General features: G+C 41.1%; 1 long non-coding RNA gene across 1 annotated transcript; it reads left to right on the top strand.

Annotated features, from left to right (window-relative positions):
* Window positions 1-2445: 2445 nt before the first annotated feature.
* Window positions 2446-11056, top strand: LOC125332151. The gene is made up of 2 exons (XR_007206372.1): window positions 2446-2928; window positions 9427-11056. It is a non-coding gene; the product is annotated as an uncharacterized LOC125332151 (long non-coding RNA).
* Window positions 11057-23782: the final 12726 nt, after the last annotated feature.

Raw genomic sequence — 23782 nt, 5'->3', positions numbered from 1 at the left:
ATATCATTAACATATCTATATGTAATATATAATACATAATATATACTATATAATATTATATATTTAATATTTAATACTTAACATTAATATATATCAATGCATATCTCAACATAATACATCAATATTAATTATAAATTATATATAAAAATATATCTAAAGTAAAAACATAAACACTTAATTGTACTTATTTTATACTACATATACATAATGTTAAGTATTCATTTCGGACTCCAAGTCTGATTTTATGCCCTCCAGATCTCTCCTCCCTCATTCTATATTTTCCAATTTATAATATGATTTTAAACACTGATGATGGCTATGCTGTTCCTCAGGTAAATGCAGACCAAGAGGAAGGTCTGTCCTTCAACTGTTTAAAATGAAGCCATGGAGTAAAGAAAGCAACTTTGATGGCTCAATCTTGTCTTATATTCCAGCATCTACAACTTTATGGCAAAGAATGGTGTGAACCTTGAAACTTCAGCAACAAACCACAAGTTCCCAGTTTGCTCTCCTGTCTTTTGAAAAATTCCTTGAGTACGAAACCTGATGGAGTGACATCAGATCCCTTCAAACTACAGCTGCTGAAGTTTCTGAAGGTGTGTGTTGTTCTTGTAACAGTTGTGTTGTTTTGCCTTTGCTGGGATTTATATATTCGGAATCCAGATCAGAGCAGCACCACCACTGGACAGTGTTGGAAGGGGCAGGGACTGGTGTGTTCCCAGCAAGTTCCTCTACTGTCTTTTGGTACCAGATGCTCACTTGGAATGGAGTTCTAATGCCCAGGGCCATGACCTTGTGATTTTACTCTTTTAGGACAGGAGACGTGCTGCTGTCTTGTCATTTGGTTGAGAACAAGATTTTCATTCTTCCTGACAGGTACAAAAAGCTATTTGTGTGTGTGTGCAGCTGGCAGTTATGTAATTTTCAAGCTGGACACTCCCTCTTGCCCTACTATTTCTTCCAATATCCGTGTCACACCCTCAGATTCACAAAGGTCACTTTAACACCTCATTATTCCCCATTAGTGCAGCCCCCACCAATTCAGTGGGGAAATCCAGCCAGGGGTGTCTTACTACTCTGACAAGCCTTTTCTTCTTTTTTCCTTTAAGTCTCCCTACCTAGATAGGAATCAAGAGCTCATTTTCTTATAAAAGTGATTCATAACAGCAGCAAGACGAAGAGAGCCGTGCTGATGACTGATCATCTTAATATATTGAGTGTTTGCAAGGATCCTGAGCTGTCTAATGCACTTAGCCATAATCAGGAGATAACTGCTGTGCTTAAGTACTTTAATTTACCTTGGACTACATTTCATGTGTCATTCTAGCTCCCTGATATCATTGCTTTTACCAAAAGAAATTTCAATAATAAATCAACACGAGCACATCTATAAATTCAGCCGAAGAGAGAGATTAGAGAACCTTGGTATCAGTTCAATTTTCCAGTCCTATTCAGCTCCCTGTTGCCTACCAGGATAGGGGAGGGATATAGAGAATGGGTTCATTAAGAATCTGTGATGATGTGTTTAAATAGTGCTGTTTTTCTGAAGGAACTGTCCAACAGTGGAATGCAGCCAGTGATAATTTGTTAAAGCTGTTCGAGGGTTTGAGAGCAGCAATCATTTATCTGAGTGAGGATTGCAAACTGCATTTTTATCCTTCTGCAGGCTCCTAATGGCGTGGAAATTGAAAGTATCATTTTTGCTCCAGCAAATGTATGTAATAGCATTAATGATCACCTTCATTGCCTTGTTACATCTGCTCCTACCAGTGTTCAACCAATACCTCCTGGCCAAGAACCAGTGATTCCAGGGAAAAGTAGATTTGCTCAGATGTCTTCACTCTCAGAAGACATGGGAGGCATATTTTGGTTATATTTAGAAAATAGTCAATAAATGAAACCTGCATCTGCATCTGCTAAAGTCTTAGCAAGATGGTGCATGAAAATATTTGCATGTTAACACCAAGAGGATGTTCATGGCTGAGAGGATGTTTGCAGAGATGGATGCTGCCAGATGCAAGGGAACTGGATGTTAAAGCAATGTGATTCCCCAGTTAATGAAAGCAGCTATATTTTATAAAGTCTCAGAGCACAGCAGAAATCACCAACTCAAAAGTCTCTTAAGGGAATATGTTTGGAAAACAAAAATTAAAAAAAAATATATAAAAGCTTTAAAATAATTTTTTATATTATTGAAGTTAAAATGACACACATTATCTTTTCAGATACACATAGATAATTCTCTTTTTATATACACATGGATAAAACCTTCATCTATATTTATCTGCTGGTTATGCAAGCGACTTCTTGTAAATTAGGCAGCCAAGCAATCATGTCATTAGGTAATATATGCATTTTGAAAAGCTAACTAAATACGTATTTTTAGTGATTTGAATGAGAAAAAGTTGTGTGACATTTCTGCAAGGAGGGGGAGATGGAGTTGTGGTCTCTGGATGGAAACTGTTATTATCTGTGTTAGCAACGAGAGATGTGGCATTTGGGCCAGAAATGGAAAACTCTGCTCCTTCCACGGCTGGATTTTCATATGCCACTAGCACATTGCTGCAGGAGCTAAAATTTAGCTTTATCAGACATCATAAACCCTGCTCTCATAATTCCTGCATCTGTGATATCCCATCTATTTTTGTGGAGACTTAACTGGGTGCACTGAAAGGCCAAGGAATTTCCACCTCTAAGTGAGATATGGATCCCTGTGTGATGAAAGGGAAAAACAGCCCAGTGAGAAAAATCCCAGGCTGAGGAAGGTGAAATCAAAACCTCATTCTCTTCGGAATTAGATGAATTGATGAGATTATATTTGCAAAGGTAAATACTGGGGCTAGGACCTGTTCCTTGATCTTCCAGAAGAATATGATGAGTAGGTGTTGATTACCATTCTACACGCTCTCTTCTGCTTGTCAGAGTGTGGTAAGTAAAATGTTAACATTTGGTTCCCACTTACATTTTATTGTCTGCCCAGTTTCTCTGTTATTCTCTCTTCTCTGATATTTTTTGAACTGCTATATTTTTAAAAAAAGAGATGTATGGTTTTCCTGTTGCTGGACAGCAGCTTAGATCAAGGTCAATATTTATTTCAACATCATTTAATCTTATGGAATTAAATGGAGCTGTACTGATAATTTCTTTCTGCTGTAAATACTTCAACCGTCAGAATGAAAATGCCTCCTTTAGTTCATAGATAGTCAATTTTTGTCACCAAAAAATGGACCCAATAATGTATTATATGGATAATGTGGTTTACATCTCAATAAGCGACAAACCTCAGCTTCACAGTTTGGACCTGTTGCCAATTATCAGGCAAGAAACAGGAAAAAACCTGTTTTCCCCAGAAATGGTACTTTACCAATGTAAGAATAAACACACGCACTTGTGCAGCACTAGCTACTGTTTTTAATTACTCAAATGAAGATAAAATATTTAATTGCAAAGTTTGTTACAGATTTTTGCCATCTTTTAGCAAACTTCATTTCCAAACATTTATACTTAGTGAAATGCAGGAACAAAATAATAAAATAGAATCAAATGCAAAATAGATTTAAGGTCCAGCTGGCTTTTTGATGTACAAAATTATTTTACCTTATAAATTCTTTGATTTTTATGTTGCCTAGAAAGAACAAAGAAAGCCAGGATTCACAGTGAAAATTAGTTTTACTCAAGGAGAGAATGATTTCAACAGAATTGGAAGCAGAAAATATTTCAGACAATATAATTGGCATCCCTGCCCATGGCAGAAGGGTTGGAGGCAGATGATCTTTAATGTCCCTTCCAACCCAAGTAATTCCCTAATTCTATGCTATAAATATTTCAATAGTAGAGTTTTAAAGGTAAATCCACCTAATGACGTGTGCTTGAATTTTTTGAATCATTCACTCGCTGATTTAAATAAAAATGAAGCATTTAAAGGAGCATCAGATGCACAGGATTTGGTTCACAAAATGATTTGTGTGCCACCAAAGCACAGCAGGATCCAGTCACATCTTAGGTGTAGCTGGCAGTAAAGGCATCCCTGATGGGATATTCTGCTCCTCCCTGCCTTGTCTCCATCCTGCAGTCAAGAGTCCTCTCCAACATCCACCTGTGGGAATAAAATCATGTTGATGATAAAAAGGAACATTAAGCCACCCCACACAAAGGCAAAAATAATAAAAAGAGGGCATTATAGTTGTAGGGATAAAGTGTACAAGGGAAGGGGAGGGACGCAGAGCTGAGAGAAACAAAACAGGGAAGGAAGGGAAAAAAAACCTCCTTTCAGCCTGGATTGTCTCCTGCTTCCCCTTCAGGCACCCAGGAGTGTGAGTGTGGCCTTCCCCCCACACTGGCACAGAGCCCTGGCCACGCTCAGCATCACAGGCAGGTGACAGTGCCCAGAGTCATCTGAGCTGGCTCCAGTGGCTCTGTGAGTGTGGCTGCTCTATCCCAGGGCCAAACACCTGCAAAATCACCCCAAAGTGAGCAGCTGGGCCAAGGGATGGCTGGAATTCAGCTCCCAGCTCACGGTTCTTGTGGGATGTGACCCCCGGCACTCACTCAGGGCAGCTGTGGTGCAGCATCCTGGGCAGTGCAGGTAGGAGCTGAATGTGGGACTGTGCCATTCCCACAGTTCTTCTGTTTGCTGGTGGGTGCCCTAAGGCAGCTCCCATTTTTAGGGAGATCTAGGAGAGGCTTTTCTGAAAAGGGTTGGAGTGGAGTCAAAATGAATAATAGTCCGTGCAGCCTCCGAGCACTGCTGGAGCCGCTAAGTATTAACAAACAGAATTAACATTTACAGGTTAAAGATCTGTTTGCTTGGTGGTTATTTTTCAGCATTAAACATAATTTATGGCTGGCTGATTTATGGGCATGGAGTCATTTAAGATATTAAACAGCACCAAGTAGCTGCTTCATCGCTGCTGAGCAGCTCCAAGTCTTGGGCTCAGCTCCCTGTGCCATCCCTCTGAAACAAAGACACCATTAATAAACTGCTCTGCACAGAACCAGCAAGGCCTGAGCATTGCAGCCTCATTGCAGGGGTAATAGACTTAATAATGAACAAATGACACTGGAATAGTTTGAGGCTATTATTTTTAGGAATGTATGTGCCTCGCTGGAGCTCTGTATGTGGTAAGCCTGGCTCAAGGAAAACATTCCATGGTTATTCACATCACAGTCTGCTCTGTGCTAGTTTTCTGTAAAGAGATCCAGACAAAAGCTTCCAAAGGACGAGGTGCCAAGGTCAGAGCCAGTTATTACTTAAGAAAATATTGTTGGAATCAATGAGAAGTGGTGTGGGAGTGGAAGGAGGAACTGTGGCTGCAGTCTCTCAGGATTTCACTTCACATCTGTCTCTACAAGAAAGACACAACTCACACTATTAGCTCTTTGTGGGTTACTTGAGTGGAATGGTTTGGAGGGGGCAGGGGGAGAGAAGAATGTTTATATCAGGTTTTCTTATAGACCTAAAATTTTGGCAGGCAGTATAGAAAACTTTGAAATTGCCAAATATTTCAGGGGAACTTGGGGTAAGTACTGAGCGAACTTTAAACCACCTCCTGGGATCTGCATAAGGACTTAGTGTAGCTATTTGAAACCAAACTAAATATAGAGATTTTGCATAGTTCCAACCCCAAGTCAGACTGTGCTGGCAGTTCAAGCTGGGTTCTCCTTTGGGCTCTCAGTTTTGTTTGAATTTGAAACTCTGAGCAAAACTCAGGAGATGCAAACATATGCAGACAGTTTCCCCCCTGAAGTGCTAACTGACTTGTGAACCAAAACCCAGTTGAACTCCAGTCTATTTAAAATCCATCAGGAAAACACTTGGCTAAGGACAACTTTTTATTCCCTTACACACAGAAAAGGGAGATAAAATGGTAGCACAACACCAACCACACAAAAGCATTTTTAGAGAACGAGAGAGTCTCCATCCTCCATACAATACAATTTTGATGGAGGGTGTCACATCATCTCCCTGAACATCTCTACTCTTCTGGAAGGGTTTGGATATGGATAGCAATGGGTCTTCCACAATCCTAATGAGATAATTTGCATCTACCAGAGTATTGTAGAATGGCTAGAGACAAACTAAATTTAACAAATTCACATCATCTAAGCTGTGATTTCACCTGTGGACTCAGAACATTTCCAGAACCACTGCACTGTCCACCTCCCTTCCTTTTCCTTCTCCAAGATAACAAATTTTAAAAGAAATTTTGGGTGAGGGCCTGCTGACCACCTTCCTCCTGCACTGGATTGCCAGACCCATGACTTCCACAGCAATACCTCAGTAATAAGCACAGACAAAAATGTTGTAATTCTGCCAAAGCTCTCATTAGAAAACAAAAAATAATGTTTATGGAGAAAGCTTTTCACAGGAAACTGGAAAGAAAACACTTGAAATTAGGACGGGTTCATGGCATGGCAGTTCCACACAGCCTGGTGTGTCAGGAGGCACTGGCCAGTGCATGCAGGAGGTGACGAGGGTGAGCACTTGGGCAGCACAGCACTCATCTGTGCAAGATGGGCTCCCACTGGGATGAGGGGAAGGACAGAAGAGCCTGGCTCTCATTAAAGAGGACATCTGGCCAGTGACTGTTCAGTTCAGGCAGGTTAACAGCTGGGTGTGCAGTGTGATTAACCATTTACAGGTGTGCTTGTATAGAGCATTCTCCTGTTAGCTCTGAGTCCTGGGGCCTTTGCTCTGTCCCTGTGGTCCTCCTGGTCCCATGAGGCAGCAGCTCTTGTAACAAAGGCTGCACATCCCCCAAAGTACTCAGATGCACTAAACAGCTGAAAAAAGTCCATGTTGTGATGTAAAGAGCTGCAGCTACAGAAAGAGGCAATTTTCAGAGTCACCCAAAAGCAAAGAAAGGCCAGAGGGAAAAGAGGAATAAAACAGCTGGGATGAACTCACTGAAGAAAAGTGATGTTGGGTCTGCAGAGGGAAGCAGCAGAGCAGGGCCCATGTCAAGAGCTGGGACAGGGATGGCCAGTGTGGGACTCCTGAAAAATAATTGCAGAATAACAGAGAGGTTTGAGCCCAGCTTTAAGGTTCCTGCATTCGTGTCGCTCTTTAGCAATTCAGCAATCACACCATGGAGAGCACCTTGTCCTCCACCACCATGTGAGATTCCATTCTCAGATGGAATCTGTCTTCAGGGCCACAGTGTGAGCCACACTTCTGACGAAGGGTCTTCAACCTTAAGAACTGTTACAAAGTGAAATTCATTCCCACCATAATTAGCGTGCCTGTGTTAACAGATGGGCAGCTGAGATTGTGAGAGTCTTGTTTGTTCAAGGTCACACAGGAAATCTACAGCAGAACCCTGATAGGAACACAAGTCTCCAGAGCCCAAACCTAATGCTTGAAGCACAAAGCTTCCCTCAAACAGCCCAGCTGGCAGCTCACTGGTGGAGTGCAGCAGGTAAGGGCTGACATTCCAAATCCTTTCAATTGATGTTATTAGCACAGAGCAGCAAAGACATGTGTGGTGGAGTATTGGCAGCCAAAGGGATAAGTGATGATTGTAAGGGAAAGTGTTTCTGGCCATCTGTTTGCAAATAATCCAAATTATTACTTTTAGGAGTGCTGGTTCTGCCTTAGCCATATTTGTGGGGTAGGGCAGCTCTTCTCCAGCAGTGGGTGGCTGAGAAAAAACACTTCCTTCTGGAAAAAAACCAGAAAAACTTTATATAGTTCTAGTTCATCCTTCTGATACAATACCAGACCTTTACATCCACAAGTTTCTTATTAAACAGAACCATGTAATCTGGATAACAAAAAATATCACGGTGAATTAGGAGAGCAAAGGTGCAGAGACACACACAGATCTGAGCATGTGAAGCTTTTGCTTTCTAAGGTTTAAATCTCTTCTGCTGTAATTACTGCAGAAGAAAAACAGCTTTCATAAAGCAGTGTCCCTTTCCCTGCACGTGCAAGGTACCTGCTCTGCTTTCCTCTCTCTGACACTCACACAAACAATTTAATTCCTACCAACCCAAGGTGCTTGAGTGTCCAAGCAGTGACAGGAACGAGCCCTGTCTCCTCATGTGCTCTGGAAAACAACAAGAGCTGCAGGACAACACAGACCAGAGCAAGGAGGGATTGCTGCTCAGGAGATTCGAGCCATGAAATCTCTATTTCCAGGCACACGGAGCATCCCTCTCGCTGGCAGCAATAAAAGGCAAAGAGAAGGCAGCTCCCCTCCACCCAGAGGAGCAGGTCAGGGCTGAGGACAGCCTGAGGCTCAGCACCAAAGCTGAGGAAGAAGGGATGTCCCTTTGCCACTGAGCTTTGGTAGGAACTTGCTGTAACACAAAACTCGAAGTCTAACTTGTCCTTTGGCTCTCACAGGTGTCCTCCATGGAACATTCCCTCCCCAAACCATGCAAACATTGCCCTCCACCACACTAAGGTACCTTCTACATATGAAAAGCCTATGAAGTGAGTGGCAGAACAAGTTCTACATTCTGATTTATTGTCTGCTTTGCCTCAAACCCACAGGACTATATATTAAGGGGGGAAAAAACCCCCATGCTGTCTCTGTATTTATAACCTTGTCATTTAAACACTTGGCAGCCTTTCAGCTGCTCCATATGGTCACTGTATTAAGCTTTACCATAAAAGGAACTAAGCAGCAAAGTCGAAAGAAAGCTGATATTGTATGGCTTAAAAGTCTGGCAGTAAAAATAATAATCAAGGCAAGTTCTCAATAACGGCCATTTGTGGTACCTCAGGAACTTCAAAGGCCTTGTAATGAAACACTGTCATCCTTAAACACTTCTGGCAGGCTGTCTTCAGACAAGAGGGCTTGGAATACACACTTCAAAGCTGCTGGTAACCTTGTGCCTCAAAGAAATAGGATTTTTTTTTTCAGTAGGTGGCATCAGAAGGAGAGAAAATTAGAATTTAGAAATTGGGAAAATTCTACGCCATTGAAAGGGTAGGATAAAATAGCAAAGAAATAAAATCCTCTGGAAGAAAGTTTGGAAATGGGTGGTAATGGGTCTTTCACAATCCTAATATGATAATTTATACTTATCAGATTATTATAATATGAAGACAAACTAAATGTAACAAATTCCCATCATAAGTGCATGGTTAAGTGTATTTCTGTACACACTTGTGGTTGATATGTCAGCACCTGCCTGCAGATGAGAGACCTCCTCCCCCAAACTGCCCTTTTTTGGCAGAATTCAGAGGAAATGCCCTGCTAAGGTAAATAACAAGAGAAACCCAAACTGCTCAGTGTGGAGCTCAATCTCCCATCCCTAAACTTGTATCAGCTTTGCAGGTTTAGAACTTTATGGTTGTTGTTAAGGAGTTGGATATTTATGTTTGTTCTTTGAGATAAAAAATATTTATCACCAGCTAATTCTAATTTTTTAATTTTTTTTTTTCATCACGGGGTTTTCTTTTGAAATACACCCCAGCTGTGGATCAGAGGCAGCTGAAAGAACTCCCACAGCAGCATCTCCTCACAGCCCCGTGGCACTTCCCAGGAGCTGGGGCCCTCATCTGTGGAGAACAAATCAGAATTGACTCCCCTGTGAACCTTCCCACTTTCATATTGGAATCAAAAATGCCTCACACCACACTTGCTATTTTTAAACATCATCTGTGACTATTTGCAATGTAAATAATCTTTAGTAAAAAAAAAAAAAAAATGCTTATCCTGTGCAATAATCCATTGCTTCCTTTGTAGAAACTGGGCATGGATATGATCCTGACACTGCACATGTGGAAAATAAATAGAGTTTTGTACAGTATTTTCATTTGGGAGTGGAGAGAGAGGAGACATAATTAATTAATAAAATGAAAATACAAAATCATTTTGAACTCAGTATTCTTTCCTAGTTGTTAACTCCCCAGAATGTTTCCTATTATTTTCTTACCCACAGTGCAAGTGAGGAGCTGAAATATTGAATTGCCCTGCTGTGTTGGACCAGAGCTATCCAAGCCCTGACATTTAATATTCCCAAATTCTATATATACATATTCTGGTCATATTTGGACAATCTCACCAGGAAACAGAGGCAATCAACCCCCACCCACTGTCAGAGGAGAATTCCCATTTTGCATTAATACCAATACAATTCTGAAGATTGATATCTATAACAATAAAGCTCCTGGTGTTCTGCATGTAAGAGATCCGTACAAGACAAGCAGCTCTCCCATGACTCCAGCAAATTCCAGTTGCTTTGCTAACTACTGCCCTGGACTGCTTTTGAATGTTAATTTTCTCGTGTGAAACGTCTAATTATCCTTCAGGATAATCTCTGCTACTCTTTTGGATCACTCTGGGGCTTGTTAAGTGGAGTGATCTTTCCTGAGAATCTTCTGAGTTATTAAATGACTTATATGCACTAAAAGAAATTCCCAGTGGAATTCCTCTGGTCTCTGTTAATCAAAGAATCCATAATTCTGTTGACATTTTCACATCTTTTTTTCAGTGTGATTATGGGATGTTATTGAATGACCAAACTGGTTTTGATTAGAAAATCATCACCATCATCTCCTGCTCATGAAATGGGTCTGGAAAAACCAACCTGTGCCATTCCCTAGTAAGGAATCCTCAGGTAATTATCACTCCAAGACTTTATTGTGGGATGGGTTACAGAATCATGGAACGGGCAGGGTTGGAAAGGGAGCTCCAAAAATCCTCTTGTCCCAAGCCCTGCCCTGGGCAGGGACAGCTGCCACCAGCCCAGGCTGTTCAGTGCATCCCCTCTGAGCACAGCCTGTGAGCAGATATTGGTACCTGTGGCCGTGATTCATCTCTTCAAAGGAAACACCTAAAAATTAAATCCAATCAATCCAAACTTAAATTGTGGGAGCAGCAGAGAAAGCAGAACTGACAGATTGGAAACCTTATTAGTACTTATGCATGATTCATTTGTCTTTGGCACGCCAAAACACTTTGGAGTAAATTGTTGTTTTAAATACTTGTATATTCTGAAATTCAAAGTAACTTGTCAATGAAACATGAAATTTGTCAGTACTCTCATTACCTTTGTGCTCTAAAAATTCATAAATAAATAAATACACCTCCTTGATGTTGAATGTTTATCAGTCTTGCTTTTTTTTGACAATGATGTGATAGTACACTAGTAATGAAAGGTGGAAAATAATCAGAATCTGAGAAAAAATGTTTAATTCATGAGTCAAACATGCAAAACATTTCCAGTAATTAATAGAAATTCAATGTCTTATCAGATTATCGTTGTGAGTTGCTGTCTTTCTCAGCTGGATCCAGGAAATATTTAAAAGACATAATATACAAAATAATTCATGAGCCTGCACTTTTTCTGAAGGCATGAGGATGCAGCTGTACTTTCAAACTTGTGCCATTTTTTGGTGGAATTAATCTGCTTTCCAAAAGTTGCTGGTTTTTACGCCAATGCCCTATTGTTCACTTAAATAAATAATCCTGAGCTGCCTTGGGACAAAGGGATGATGTCCATCCCTTTGTTTAGCTTGGATGTGGGCACACTTGTATTCCATTTATAAAACCCCAAAATGCATCCAGCTTCTGCTTCACTTTTATTAGATGACCTTTGGCTTGTGGGCAATCCCTGGTTGATGTATTTTCCAAAACTGAGTAGGAATTCAGCTGTTGGTATGAAAGAATAAAGCACTGAAAAGTTTTCATTGTGCTCTTAGCACTGAACTTACTGCTATGAATTCAGTTTAGAGGGCACAATTTGGGCCATGTGAGGAACTCTAAATGAGATATGACATTTATTACTGAAGCAGGATGCAAAGTGTGATTTCCTTTCCCAAACATCATCTTAAAACATCAGAGAAGTGGCATCTGCATACAGGCATTCATATCTCCCAAACATCAGAAGTAAACTTTATAATAACCTCTCAAATTGAACCAGCCAGGCTGAGAAAACACTCGGAAATGCACGAAATTTTACTGCATCTGCTCATGTGAATGTTTTTTTGAGATGGGAGAACTCAAGCTAATTAGACAAGCTGATTATTGCCACCAAGGTGGAATTACTGGCATAAAAGCTATATTTTAATATACATAATACTTAAAAACCAGTGCTGTCGCATAATGACATGCAGATGTAGAAGTGACACGTGCATGTGCCATGTCTGGGGAGTTTCCCTGTTCATGTTTGCTCTTTCCATTCAGAAGACCCCCAATTTCCTCCCCATGAACCTTGGTCTGTCTTGAACACTCCTTCCAATCAGTAATGCCCAACACACCTGACTGTAGCTGCAAGACACCAGGAGGTTATAAACCAGAAACACTGTGAGAGTTTTCTTTCAAAAACTATAGTGACCACCTTTGATTCTTGATGGAAATAAATGTTGGAAAATGCATATCTTCATTAAAATACAATTATTAGCTTATAATTCTGTATATACCCCTTTACACACGGCAGATTTCTCCATATTTGCAGAACAGCAGATTTCAGATCATCTTCTGCAAACAGAAGTCAGTGTTAAAAGTGCCTGACTTTCCCACTACACAACCTGGACAAAAATAGCTTTCCCCTTGAGTAATGCACTTCCCAGCACGGAATTGCTAAGAGGGGTGGTTAAAATGGGGACAAAATACTTCACCACTGTTTTCTCAGCAAAGCTTTGCCTTCTGGAAGCAAAGATCTGGGGTCTCCCTACTCGATTATGCTACACAAGATTTCCTAATGTCTGCAAACTCTGTCCCAAGGAAATCCTAAACTTGAAGCTGTCACAGTTTAATGAATAAGACAAAAATCTGAAGAGTGTAGATCATTCTTATACATCAGCTCCAGAACTGTACATTTTTATTACCACAAATAAAACATAAATGAGTGACAAATCGCCCAGAAGCTTTTGAAAAAGTGTTTGATGAGGTGGTGTAGATATTCTGGTTATTTTTTCCTACAATACTTGAAGAAAATATTGTACATTGAGATGCCGAAAGCTGAGGACCATGCTCTGATTTGAAATGGAGTGGCAAAAAGGAAAAATGCTGGACAGCCCCAGTACTGTAATTGATACCAGAGGCTGGGCAGAGCAGATGGGGGCAACTGATGCCTGTGCCAGTTTGGTTTGTACAAAGTGGGTAAATCTCTTCTGTTATCTCCCTTCCTCAGACTGGATTCACAGCAACGGCCCTGGTTTGTATCTGCTCTCACAGGAACCTTATTTCTGGTGAAGATGTTGAAGATAACTTAAATTGCCTCTTACCCACAGGCTCTTAAATGCAATCAATATCTACTAACACCACGAGCTATTAATCAAAGAGGGGTGACATATTCTTATTTGACCTTTATGAGCAAACCCTCTTAGTGATGATACTTTACTGCTTAACACTACCATTTTGTTCCAACATTATTCATCTTTGGAGAGACTACAAGCCCACAGAAATCAATGGCATAAAGGACAGAATTTCATCCTTGAGGTATGGATTCAGGGTTATGCAATGCAAGCCTGCAACACCTGCAGGTTTATAAGCAGGGAAGATTCATTTATCTTTTGACCCAACACACACATTGACATTGAGCAGCTATTTTTGATTGATCATTGTTCCCTGGGAGGGTGGGCAGGCCCTGGCACAGGGTGCCCAGAGCAGCTGGGGCTGCCCCTGGATCCCTGGCAGTGTCCAAGGCCAGGCTGGACATTGGGGCTTGGAGCAGCCTGGGACAGTGGAAGGTGTCCCTGCTCATGGCAGGGGTGGCACTGGATGGGCTTTAAGGCCCCACCCAGGCCATCCCGGGGCTCCATGAAGTGATAACCTGATGCTCAGATTTCTTTCCTGCATCTCAAATTAAAAATCCTGTTCACCCTGTGTGGGCATATCCCTGTCTGCTGAGGAGCAGCCAAGAGCAGAAGCGTTGCAGCTCTGAAGCCAATACCTTGTACCACCATGGAAATTAAAGCACAGAATTTAATGGGATATCAACATTGTCCATAAGACATGGTAAGAGATAATGTATTGTTTTATACCAAGCTGTTAAATATAATTCAAGGTAATATATCTTCAGCTGTAAGGAAGTGTTTACACTTGTTATATCATCACAAATAAAACAATGAGCTCATCAACCAGTATTTAGTGTCTTAACACCTCCTATAAATTTTACTAATGTCATCAAGTAAGGGAAAAGACCAGCTTTTATACATGGGGAACAAAACATATCTTTGCAGAGCAGTGTGCCCCAACTGCTCAGATGCTTACTGACTGCGAAATAACTGGGCCCTCATATATAGAAATTGTATCATTTTTTTAAGTTAGACAGATGCTAAAGAAATTCTTGTACTTCAGTTTTAGAATCAGGCACATTGCCATTTTTTCCCTGTGTTTATACAGGGCACAATTTTTAATATATAAAGATTGTGTAAAACACAGTCAAATTCTACTGTTAGCTGTATAAGAATTTTTATTTTCTATGGGTGAAAATAGTGTGGAAATTGCATAAGTGTCAGGGGAGCCTCGGGGAAATACACTGAAATAATAGACACAGGGGTCAGTCAAAAATCATAGGGTCATGGAACGGCTTGGGCTGGAAGGGGAAGAATCACAGAATCACAGAATATTCCAAGTTGGAAGGGACCCATAAGGATCATCAAGTCCAAGCCCCGGACTTGACACAGACACTCCAACATTCCCACCCTGCGCCCGAGAGCTGAATTGAACTGAACTGAAAAAAAAAGGAGAAAAAGGAGAAAATTAGCTAATTCCTGAAAGAATGATACATGCTGTTTGCAACGAATATTGCAATGAATCATGCAAATCCAGAACCACTTTATCCCCAATTTTACAGTGGTTCCTACACTCTGCAAACTTCCCATCTTTTACCTGCTGAGCATAACTGGAACTGCTCATTCTGCGCATCCACTTGACTCAGATCTCTCTCATAACTCCCTAGCTCTTTAAGAAATGTTGACCTCATTGGTTTCCTGCTTACAAACAGATAATTCCTCCCACTTCACGTCTTTATTGGGAGAACAAAACACCACATGAGCAATTAATCCCCCTGTGCTAATGACATCCCCTGCTGTTCGCACAAAGCCTTTGGCAGAGCTGCAGCACCTGACGGATTTCAGCAGCACACACACGTCCAGGAACTCTCTGCACTGCAACAGATGGCGGGGAAAAGGTTGAGCTGAGGAAATTCCAGCCTCCAGCGATTCCTTGCGGACACCTGCAAGCCGCTGTGGCGGGGAGTGGCTGCTGAAGCCGCACCAGGTCCGGGTCACTCTGCCTGGGGACACATTTGCAGAACTCCCCGTGTGCCACCACCCCCTGACTCAGGGACAGACTGCACCGAGGGGCACAGCTCGAACCTTCCTCACTTGGCCACAGCACAATTTATTAAAACACATCCATTAAATCACCCGATGGACGAAGTGATGAGAATTTTACAGCACTGCCTCATATTATGCCCTGAGCTCTCCTTATTTCTGTACTGAAACTCTCAAGGTAATCGCAGGGAGAAAAATAACCAACCATATAAACAAATAATGTATTTTATAACCACAAATAGACTGCATCCCTAAAACTGAATTACTGTGCATCTTATTCTGGATTATTTTATGCAATTACTTCGTCGATTGCCAGTGAGATAATGCTGAGGTGAGCTTTCAACCTTTCAAAATTAGACCTTTATGCACAAATATGTTTTGAAGAATAGCAAATGATTTAAAAGTCCACACGTAATAGTGGCATTAAAAATTGTAGCAGGCCTATAATTGAGCTAATGGAGAAGCTGATGGAAAGACAAGATAGCAAAGGAGAAATGATGCTGGAAAAATTGCTTCACTTTGGGTCCAAACGGCAAAAGGAGCTTGAGAAGCCCAGGGTTTCATGTGCAGTTAGTCTCAAAATTGAGAGATTCGAATATAATAAAAAGACATTATGTAACACATGGCTAAAAAGAAATGAAAAAGGACAAGAATATTCCACCTATACTGTCATTCTTTAAAATTACTGCTATCAGGAGGCTTTCACAATTTTGGGAAACTTGCTTGAGAAGTTGTTCTTCACAGAAGGAAAGTGTCTTAAAGGGCATGACATGCTTCATCTGGTGAGAGCAATCTGAAGAGTTACCAAGCATGTAAAAAACATAAAATAGAGGTGCCTGATTAGAGGTGACAAATTAGATGCTGGATAACAATAATGAAATTTACTGTGGACAATACACAGCCAAAGAAAAGGTATTTTGTATGATTTTCATCTCGAAATATAAAAACTCCTTCTTTCATACTTTCTTTTAAAATGTCCAACTGTCTTTATGACTTCATTGTTTCTATATAGCGGATCAAAGTTTTATGGCACTGGGGGCTGGGTCTTTCTCTGTTTTCATAAATAATGCCATTATTTTGAAGAGACATTGAAAAGGAAATACAGCACAGATAAGCTGATACAAAGGCTGCTTTGGAATATTGTTTTATTGTCCTCCTGCTGAACAGTCTGAAGTCAGTTCTTGCTATCACCAAACCTTTCAGAGCTTTGGCTTCAATTTGCAAACCAGATAATTGTTGCTGAAAAAATAAACATCAGTGTGCTTGCTTGGAGGGGCAGAGGCTGAAGGAGGGAATGAAGGGCATTTGCCAGGGATGGTGTCAATAGTAATGGCTTGTAGTCAAACCCCTCACCTACATCCTCAATGGCATTAACTTCCCTGAAATAAAAGGAATAAAATTTTGTGCAGTTGTGGAATGATGTGGTGTTTGAGCCACAGTTTGTGCACCACGTCCTGAGCATAGAGATGAGAGAATCTGCTCTGATCCCAGTGCTATTAGAGGGTGGCAGCAATGCTCCCCAGGAAATCAGGGATCCTTTAGCTGTGCCCATGCTGTCCTTGTGACTCTGGCTGGGACCTCTCTAATTAAAAACGCCACTTCTCAAACCCTTCCAAGCTGCACATGCTCACTGGACACTGCCATGCTGAGATGCTCTGCCCTCACTGGTTTGGACAGGCACTGTAGGCTTCAGTTCCCCCAGGATGTTTCCCCAGTTCCAGGAACAAGTTATTTCTGCAGTTATTCCTATGTGTGATGACAGCAAAAAGCGCTTTCAGGTTAATCCTCTTCCAACCTGATATAACAAGAATTAATGCACTGTGCGACTTGTTCCGCGGCCTTCAGGTCTCATATGGCATAAAAATGTCAGGAAGCACTTCCTCTGCAGCTACAGTTATGTAATAACCTTCCTGTGCCACTTGCTCCAGCCTGGGAAATGTGCTCTGGCTCTTTGGGGGCTGCTCTCTGGACTCCCTAAAGGCAGCAGAGACATCACCCTCCATGTGATTTCTGTGTGCTGCAAGTGCAGTGTGGGGCTCCCTTCGCTGCAGCAGGGCTGGCACACTCCACTGGGGGATGAAATAACAGTGTGGACATATTATCTGATGGACCTCAGCTTTAAAGGAAGGGATTGTTTTGATAACAGCAGGTAGAAGTAAGAAATGACCCTTAGAACACCACTTTTGGCTGCTACCCATCACTGTGTGTGAGGGGTTTTCCAGAAGCACCCCTGGTTAAACACTGCAGAAACTACTGGACTACTTTTAAATGACACTGAGGATCTAAACATGCAAAAATAATCCAAAAACTTCCAACCATATATAACAACTCAAATATCTGACTTCTCTTCAGGTGTTTATATAAATAGGCATGTAAAGGAAAAAAACAAAACAACTTTGCTCTCTCCCCACCCCAAATAAATGCATTGTGTGAATTGTAAAAGCAAAGTACACATTGGGGCTTCAAGTGGACCCTATGGGACAGCCACACTCTGTGGCTAACTCACATTGTATGGACACTTGGTATCACTGAGGTGATTCTGAGCCAAAGAATCCAAGATTATAGCATTGAATATTTTGTGTGAATTAATTCAGGCAAAGACTTGCACACATAAACTTCAAGTGCTGGTGCGTGTTATAACTGTGCTAGAGCCTGTACAGAATAACTTTATCCTGCTGTTCATGGACTAAAAGCCTTCCTGAAGCACTGGGTACAGTGACACTGCTCAAATTTCACCCCTCCGTAATAGAATGGGAGGAGAAATGAAAAGCAAGTAGACAAAATTATGCAACATATAAAGTAATAAAGCAGGTGTTTTATTCACTTGTCCTTTACTGTGACCCTGCCCTAATAAACCCAGTGACATATGGGTTGAGGAGCACTTCAGTCCATCTTGACCACAGCTGGGAGATGTGGCACCAGGTGTTTTTACCTGCTGCATAAGCACTCACATGGACTTTGTACACAGCATTTATTCTCTGCTGCTTCACAATGAGCTGTTCTCAAGCCCACCGGCACCTGTGACCACAATAAATCCTCTCCCAAATCACTGTCAGCAGCAGTGACAGTGCTGGCACATCCATCCCCCAAAAGAAGCAATAAGAAAGTTTGGGTTCCCTGTAGGAATCAGAGACAGCTTGTTTGGGCTGATGCTGCACGAGCAAAGGAAACACAATATCTGCTAATACAGCAAGGGTTTCCCAGAGCTCTCGGTGCAGAAGAGATGCTTAGGGGCAAAAAGTTTGTTAAAATTTGGTGTCACAATTGCTCTCTTCACCAAATCAGGTCAAACAGAAGGACCTTGACAAATGACAGGGCTGTGAATCACCGATGGTGGGATGTTCTACAAGGGAAAGTGCTGGATTCTGCACCTGGGATGGGGCACCCTGGATGTACAGACAGGCTGGAACAAGAGGGTGGAGAGCTGAGACAGGAAGGGACCTGGGGGCCCTGGTGGATGTCCAGTGGGATCTGAGAGAGCAGAACAGGCTCCCCAGGGAATGGGCACAGCCCCGAGGCTGCCAGAGCTCCTGGACACCGCTCCCAGGGATGCACAGGCTGGGATTGTCGGGGTGTCTGTGCAGGGCCAGGAGCTGGATCAATGATCCTGATAGATCCCTTCCCACTCAGGACACTCTATGATTCTATTGCACCAAAATATTGCCTTCTTTCAGGTGTATTCTCTGACAAGACATTCCTTAGAAATGAAACACTACCAGACAATTATGGAAACAACAGCATGAAGCTGCCTGGAGCTGCAATGATCCCAGTGACTGTACTTATTGACTGCATCATTCAAGCACTTTCAGTGACACAGGGCATCATTTAAAGCAGTGAAGAATTTAGGGATGCCCTTCACTGGTTTACAGGTAATGCTTTAGCATCTGGGAATCTCTCTCTGATCCCACCACAAGTATTTCCAAGTCCTGCTACCAGTGATGGACAGGAAAGAACAGTAATTCTGCTAATGGCATTTGATTACATCTTCAGGTTGTTTGTTAAACCATATTGAGCAAATAAAACTGTGCAAAAATCTCTTCAGTCTATAATAGAACTGCATGGCTTTTATGTAAAATTATTATAATAAGAGTCTTTAGTTGCATTTTTCCAAATGCATCAACACAATGGGTGGTGTTTTGCACGTCAGCATCACACGGGTGTGTGGTATGAGATGCCTTGTCTTTTTTGTTTACTGGTGCAGGATGCAAAAGAACACGAATGCCCCACAGTGTTACTTTGATTTAATACCTTGAAACAAGGGAACTGGCCAATAGCATTCAATGAGTTCAATAGCCATGAGTCACCAAGGGACTCAGTTGGAGATTTTCTGGTCTAGCACACACAATTCAATGAAGAAAAAACCCCAAAACAAAAAAGAGTTTAAAAGATATTGAGGTTTGGTTTTGTTTTGGTTTGGTTTTTTCCCCAGCTAAACTTGGATTTTAGAATCCCAGAATTATTTGGGTTGGAAGGGAACTTAAAGCCCATCCAGTGCCACCCCCTGCCATGGGCAGGGACACCTTCCACTGTCCCAGGCTGCTCCAAGCCCCAGTGTCCTACCTGGCCTTGGGATCCAGGGGCAGCCACAGCTGCCCTGGGCACCCTGTGCCATTTACATTAGCTACCTAAATATGGATCTGACCACAAAAGTCACCTGAAGTTTAGGAAAGGTACTTCTGTTTTCCCTGAACTGGAAACCCACACTGCCAGGCTGGCACCATGCTGTGAAACCGTTTAGAAACACAATTTCAACAGCTGCAATTCACTGAGCTTAAAATTATTGCCATTGTAAACAGCAGGAAACATCAGAGGGCACCCCGAACCCTACAAGTAGTAAAGGAGCTATGACTGCATAATATCATAGAGTGTTTAAGCTTGGAAAAGATCTCCAAATCCATCAAGACCAGCCTTTGACTGATTACCACCATGCCCACTAAACCATATCACTAAGTGCCATCACGGTTTTTTTATAATTCTTTAGAGTAGTAAGAAGGAAGAGCTCTTAAATATGTTCATTATTCTAACTTGAGAAAAAAAAAGAAAATTTCCTTCCAAAACACAAATTTAAAAAAATTAAACTAATAATATAGTTATATATATATATATTATATATATATAGTTATATATATACTTATAGTATTGATAATTTAAATTAATAATTGTTCATAATTAATCTGTGGCAATCTGTAGCAAATAAGCTACAATTTTTGAGCAAAGCAATATGTAGTTAAACAAAGAGAACATTTATTTCATCTGTTACTGCCATAGAGGATAAACTTACAAACTTTACTTCAGCTTCAGTGCTGGTTGTATTTCAAACCCAGTTAATTCAGGTAAACAACATTGTCTACTTTGGTTTATGTTTTGGGCATCTTCTCCTTCAGAAATAAATATTACATAATCACAGAAATTAAATTGGTTTTTATGGGTAGTATTTACCCTCGTGGGATGCTGCAGTTTAAGAGCCTGTTTATCATTTCATGTTCACCTGAATTACTGTTTCTCCATAAAAATAGCTGGAATGACCATGGTACCATGATGATGCAGCCACAATTCCTCATGAAGGTGTCAGAAGGACAAGTTTCCACTAGAAATGAAAGAGCCTGCAGGGAAATAAAAGGGCATAGAAATGCATTTTGCACTAAGCTGCTCTTGCTGTACCTGGATTTCCCCTTCCTGCTCAGAGGTGACCACACAGCTCTGACATCCTTCAACATGTTGTGTGTTGAAGATCTTTAGAATTGTGACCCAGAATCCCTGCCCAGATGCTGGGCTGTGATGGAAGTTAATATAAAATGAAAGCACTGCTCGAAAACAGATGTTTGGAATTTGAAGCACAAATATAGCTGACACTCAGCAGATAAGCCCAGATTTCACCAAGTCTAAGGGATAAGAGACAAACACTCTCCCTTTAATCTGATTTGGTTTGCTCACTAGTATTCAGATAAGATAAAAGCATAAGAGATCAAAGTCCTATCTTTTGAGCAATAAATCAGTGGCTTTTTATTTTCTCCTACAACACTTGGAGCATCTGTGTATCCAATAGAAGGCAAATCTCATGCAGAATAGGGATTCTAGGATTTACTACCAATTGCTTGTTTAAAAAAAAAATAACAAGGTGGCTGGCAACAATTCTGTGTAGACCTGAGTTTTAATGACTTTTCATGAAAATCATGCAGCTAATTAGAACCCACTGGGATATATAGAGACTCCAAAGTTTTGGGGATGGCTCATGGAGAAGAACGGGCCACAGACATCAAGACAAAGTCCTGCTTCAAGTAGTCACTGCATTTCCAGGGTACAAGAGAAAAACAACCTGAAAAAGGGAATAATTACCAATTAAACTGATAATTAATAAACCTTGTGCCAATGTTCTTATCAGTCTCCTTCACACAGACCATTTTTGCCACTTGCTAAAGCAAAAAAGTAATTAACAGCAATGATGGGCCATGCAAGGGAACATCTTATTTTATCAATACTAATAAGTCTTCAAGATTATCAACACTGGCCTTAAAAATGAGTAAAGAGACATTTTGACACCACTCACAATTTGTACAAATGAAATGAGATTTGGGCAATTACTAAATTTGGAGGGGCCTAAACAAAGGTTTGCTCATGGTGTGAAGCATTACAAGTAAAAGTGAGTTCCTAAAATACTGATGATGGGAGGGCATTAAACTCAGTTTCCACAAATGAGAGAGGAGGAATTGATTTCTCTCCTGCTCACTTTCAAGTAGCACCTTCAAAGATTTATTTTTAATTTTCAACGATGGTCATATAATTTGGAAAATTATTGTACAGAAAACTGCATGGCGTGAAATTCATAATTTGGGACATTGATAGATATAAAGACTATTAGTTATCTGTCTGTGTGCTAAGGGAATGCTCAGGAATTGTATTTTGACACTTTCAGTGAAGTGCAAAGATTGGAGGACACTGCAGAGAGCAGAAGTGGGATCAAGGGCTGCGTGGGCAGTGTTTCTGTACAGTTTGCCATTATTTCTAAAATCTAGGGAAATAAGGATAATGAATCATTCAAAGCAATGCATGGATGTAACACCAGTGCCACTGGTGCCTGCATGGGTTCATGGTACAGAATCACCACTGTAAGGGAGAACAGTTCTCAAACTCCACAGGTCCAGGCAGATCAATAAAAGAGAACATTTTCAGTATCCTGTACTGTTGGAGTGAAAGCTCCTCTGGACTCAGGCCCAGAGGGAAGCCAAAGCACAGGGGTTGAATTAAAACCTTTGGACAAGCTGAGATACATGGAGCTACACCAAAGTGAAATAGAAATATAGATTTTTAACTTTTAGGAGAAATATATGCTGAGTGCCTTAAAATTGAAAAGCTGCAGCAGAGACCTTAAACACAATTCTTACTGCAGCAGTGGTACCTTTTCACTGAATTCTTTACTTTAGACAAAATATAGATAGAACTGTACTGCTCACATTTTTTAGATGGAGTGTTCACATAAACAATAAGAGCCGATAGAAACTGTGTACACAAATCTGTGTAATACCTGTGTAACACTTGTGTAAGGCTTATGACTGTTAGAATTAGACCAGGATGGGTGAAGGAAAACTGGAATCATGTGTTAATCTTATTGGTCAATATATAACAAATATAATCCACACTTCTGTAAGAAAAAATATATAGAGAAACTAGAGTTAGAAGAAGAAGCTGTTTTCTGCCTGCTGTTTGCTGTTGCTGCTTGGCTTTATCACGTAACCCCCTTCAAACTCTGCCTTCAAGAAAGCTGTGAGACTATGAAATAAAGAACTCAGCAGAACAGCAGCCTCCTCTGCTCTCTTACCCTGCTCCGAGAAGGAAGGGTAACCCATCCAAACTCAACACTGTACTATCCCATTACAGTGGTGTTCTATGGAGAGAAAACCACAGGATTTTGTGGGTGGCCAATATAAACATTTCCTATTGATACATTCCATAAGTTACAAGGAAAATAGGGAAGCTCAGAAGTTCAGTCAAGTCTCCTCCAGGGGTGGTGACTCCACCACTGCCCTGGGCAGCCTGTTCCAATGCCTGGCAAACATTAGGGTGAAGAAATGTTTCCCAATATATAATCTAAACTTCCCTGACACAACTCCAGGCCGTTTCCTCTCATCCTGTCGAGGTGGAACTAAGGTGATAAGTATGAAATCAGTGTCAAACCTAAAATCTTAATCTGCTTGAAGTCTGACCCCAAACCAGTCAAGGCTGAATCAGGAGCTGCCTCTCAGCAGGTTTTGCAGTCCAAGTGAGGTGTAAATGGCTCGACTTGCTGTTGTTACAGCTCTTTCCCAAACTATGAGATTCTATGATTCTAAAAGCTGGAGCATCCATTCTCATCTCTGCTCTGTTCTGCCTGGCATCATCAACTGAAAAAACCTGAAGTGAGGTTTCTAATGAGTATTTTGCCACCTCACTGATGTCATGATCTGGTTCTTATCTGCATTGTTTATTTAGGTGCTTCTCATCTGTCAAGGGCAGATTTCTGACAGGTCTCATATCATCCCCCAAATATCAAAGCAAGGCATCTCCTGG

The sequence above is a fragment of the Corvus hawaiiensis genome, chromosome 12 (genome assembly GCF_020740725.1).
Source record: "Corvus hawaiiensis isolate bCorHaw1 chromosome 12, bCorHaw1.pri.cur, whole genome shotgun sequence".
Taxonomy (NCBI): Eukaryota; Metazoa; Chordata; class Aves; order Passeriformes; family Corvidae; genus Corvus; species Corvus hawaiiensis.
This window is presented reverse-complemented; position numbering and strand designations above follow the sequence as displayed.